The 4,112-nt window shown below is 32.1% G+C and overlaps 1 long non-coding RNA gene across 1 annotated transcript; it reads left to right on the top strand.

The window, feature by feature from the left end:
- Window positions 1–206: 206 nt before the first annotated feature.
- On the top strand, window positions 207–1,878 carry LOC114579694. Its single transcript, XR_003700777.1, has 2 exons — window positions 207–405; window positions 1,160–1,878. It is a non-coding gene; the product is annotated as an uncharacterized LOC114579694 (long non-coding RNA).
- The last annotated feature ends 2,234 nt before the right edge of the window (window positions 1,879–4,112 follow it).

Here is a 4,112-nt window from a genome sequence, read left to right as displayed (position 1 = left end):
AACAGTAAATTGCGTAACTATTTGTATGGATAAAGGAGCAATGGAGGCCTTTTGTATACGAGGCTGTTTGGTAACAAGTAGGATTTAACTTTAGTTGGATTTAGATAATTAATTTATGCACTAATTATACAATTAACTATTTAATTAATTTACTTAAATATTAATAATTTAAATTATATTAATTAAGTTAATCAATAATAAGGCGTCTAGGGTTTGCCTTTCATCTTCTATTTTCGTCGTTGTTGTTCGGCTCCGTTTGCTTTCGCAGGAGGTGCAGAGATTGCAGGCGTCGCTTCTTCGGCTCCTTCGTGGCTGTTCGACTTCGCTCCTGCGACGACTTCAACCCGGATCGGAAGTTACAGCATTTTGATCAGAAGCAAGAACGGGAGCTCGCTGGCTGTGAAGGTAACTTTCTCCCTTTCGCGCGCTTCTTCGGATAAATCCCGCTCGGATTTACTAAATCCAGCTACCCGTCGGATTTACTAAATCCCGGATTTAAGCTGTAAATCCGTAAATTCGGGATTTACTGAATCCTGGAATTTAACGCGCGCACAAAAACTATTTGGCTGGATTTAGCGTAAATCCGACTTAAATCCCGCTGTAAATCCGATACCAAACAGCCCCTACAAGTAAAGGAGAACAAGTATCCAAATTACCAAAAAATCTTTACATTTGTGGGAGACTTCACGTCAGCTTGCCATTTCCCTGTCATCCTCTGTCGTGCTTCTCGGCATGAGCTCATATGTGGCTTGTCCTCCTCTATCATACTTCTCGATTAATAAAATCCTTTGCTACTTTACAAAATAGCTCATGGTACGAGCTTTTTACATTCTCTATTCTAGACATTAATCACTTTATGTTTGATTGAGGAAAATTAACTTTTATCTCCTTATCAAGTCATCATCTTCAATTTTGCAGAACCTATAGGCTTTATAGGCCTCGAATTCATTGATAGAAGAGGCTAGTTACATATGTAAAAAGGAAGGTATAAGAGCAAAAATGAGGGGTAAAAAAAAACTCAAAAGGATTCAAAAAACAAACCAAATAGTGCCAAAATTACACATGTCAAAATGGAATAAAACAAGGATCGAAGATCAATAAAATGAGTTCAAGAAATCCAAATTGCATACACTGAGCAGCACACACCCCTTGATTGCAGGAACTTCCATCAAAAGAAGAATAAGTTGCATCAGACCGCCATCCAGGGGGAAAGATAATGCAATCGATCATTATTGCCCCCAAAAAATATCCATGAATAAAAGAAGTGGTAGCAGCCAGAATGAGCAAAAAGCAAAAATTGTTGCAGTCATTAGCCAGAGGTGAGAAGTAAAAATTGATCCACTAAATCCAGAAAGGATCATCGACCACCAATAAGAACAAAGACCAAAATCGATATAGGTAACACCCCTTAAAAGAGATCCAAAAGCTGATAACCTTTATTCTAAATATAAACTTTTGAAAAAACTCGCAGCGAATGTTTTTTTTTTTTTGTGACGAGGAGCACTGTCCTTAGGCCAGTGTAAACCCCGGTCGACCTAGCATGCAACCCACACCAATTTACACGTACCAACACTTAAGGCTTTCATTGATTGCCAAGGGATTCGAACCAGGGACCTGAGCTTTGCCCAGCCGGCTCTTCACCACCAAGACAAACAGTGATGGGTAGCGAATGTTAGTTGCTTACAAGAAACTTTTATCATATAATCTGCTTCAATGGTTGCAGGAATTTTTTATAATACAATGTGCTTTAAGTTTTATTTAAATAATTTTCACTTCTTCGTTATTCATCTATTTTGCTTCATTTAAATGGAAAATTTTGGAATTATAATGTGAATATTTGTTATTAGTTTTGCAATCAATATACATGCAACAATTATATATATAAGAGAGTTTTTGTGCATCGTTTTAACTATTATTTTTTATAAATTGTATACCTGTTATGAGATTCAATGAAGTTATTGCTTTTTGGTTGCTTTGGGGTTGCATCTGGTTGAGTGTAGCCTTTAGGCATGGTGTATTATTAACATCAAATTCATGTTCCTGTACTAACATATAATAGAATGAAGAATTAGTGGAAGGAATCATATGTTGTTGATTATGATTTAAACAAACTTTAGCTACTTGTGTCATATTAAGTGTTATTGTCTCATTGAAGATTTTGATTTATCTAAGATATAGACTTGAAGATACGTAAATGAAATGATTTAAACAAGAAAATTTTTTTAACTGTGGAAGTAATTAATTTGAATGTTTTGGGAGGATAAAGTTTATTATATATAAGCATTGATATATATACAAAATATTTCACAGTTATTATGGTTTAATAATTACCGACTCTTCTAAAAGTTGAAATTTTCTTATATATATAAAAATTGATACATTTTTTTTATTTTAAGCTATTTTCACCTTATATTATTTTATGCACTATTAACCCTAATCTTTGTGTTCTTAGTCTTGAAAGTTTTATTAAAATTAATCTATTTAGTACCTTGTAGGTTTTAGCCCCAGTTTTGCATTACATTGTCATGCAGTGATACACTTATTTGGATATAATCCAAAAAACAGGAATTGTTTTGGGCTTCCGCACACACTTTCTTAATGTCAATTTAAGAACCATTTACTTCAAACAAACTTAATTTTAGTGCATCTTACTTTAGTTTACCATCACAATTTACAGTGCAAAGATTTATAATAATGAGTTTAGTAGATCATAAATGATGCCATTTATCTCTAATTCATGGTTGCCATGCATAAAGAACTTTTGACCCAAAGATTTTGGCATATAACAGAATCAGTACTTTATATGAAAGAAAGAAATATATATCAAATCATTGTGATTCTTCCCTTAGCAAAATCCAACCGCACAAATGTGTAAATTGAATGGTGTTGACAGGAATTACATATTAGATAATTTTTTTTTTCATCTGTGTTGAATCATTTTTATATATTTTTATCATTATATATGAGATATACATTAACCTACTATATTTTTCTACATTACAACGGGTACATTTGTAAAATGCAATCCTCAACTTCAGCATTACTTTCAATATACATATAAAGTTCTTCTGACTCCTCATTGATGCTACTAGAAAACTTCTAGAGATAAATAAGTTAGATGAGATGATTCAAACATCTATAGGATTTGTAGAAACACTTGAGATTATTCAAGCACAATTAATTGTCTATACAAAAGAAATAATTTATCATTTTCATTTTTAATAGATATTTTATTTATATAGTCCTCTTCACTAAAATCTTTTGGGAAGTCCTGTTCCTTCAAGCATCAACAATCATACCAGCCTTCTTGTCTTGTATGTAATCGTGGCCACTGTTAATCTATCATATGTAAATTTGGTTAAGTACCTTATTCAATAATTCATTGCTTCTTCTTCATAAATTTACCAAAAAATGATTTAATATGGCTTGTGTCAACTATAATTTGGTTGAACAACCTCAATATTACGCAAGAATCTTTCCACAAGTATTACGACTTTACTTTTATCTTAATTTATGAAACTATAGTAAATTTGAAGCCTTCTTATTTTTATTTTAGTGATCTCAAAAAATTTTTGTCATCCTTATGAAGCTCTTGCATGGATTTCAGAAATTGAAATGTCACCACCTTGTAAACTACTCTCAAAGAATTTTGTTAATTGATGCACACTAATACTTGAAGGTTTGCTGGGCTATTGAATCTGGGAAACTTCATGGATAATTTCAACAAAAACTCTTCACCTTGCCTCGATTGCAGCAACTGTATCTAATGATTTTTTTTTTATTAAAGTACCATTTCAAAGAAAGTGGAATAAATAAGGATAAATAATAATTTGGGGGAAAAAAAACATTGTATTTTTTTTTTTCAATTCTTAATGCTCAAATTCTTTGAAAGGATAATTAGGAATACTCATTCAATGGAACTCTATACATGGGAAGCAACATTACTAAACAACTATAGGTTGTGAATCTCAAAAGCATCGCTCTTTCCTTGATAGCACTTAGCTTGATCTATAGCATTTCAATATTCTAAGTGCTTGTGAAATATCAAATTTATTATTCTTAGGATTTTTTTTTTTTTTTTTTGCATTACAAAAGCAAAATGGATCAATATT

This window comes from Dendrobium catenatum, unplaced genomic scaffold, assembly GCF_001605985.2.
Source record: "Dendrobium catenatum unplaced genomic scaffold, ASM160598v2 fragScaff_scaffold_621, whole genome shotgun sequence".
In the NCBI taxonomy this organism is placed as follows: domain Eukaryota; kingdom Viridiplantae; phylum Streptophyta; class Magnoliopsida; order Asparagales; family Orchidaceae; genus Dendrobium; species Dendrobium catenatum.
The sequence above is the reverse complement of the archived record's forward strand: the minus strand, read 5'-3'. Positions and strand labels throughout refer to the sequence as shown.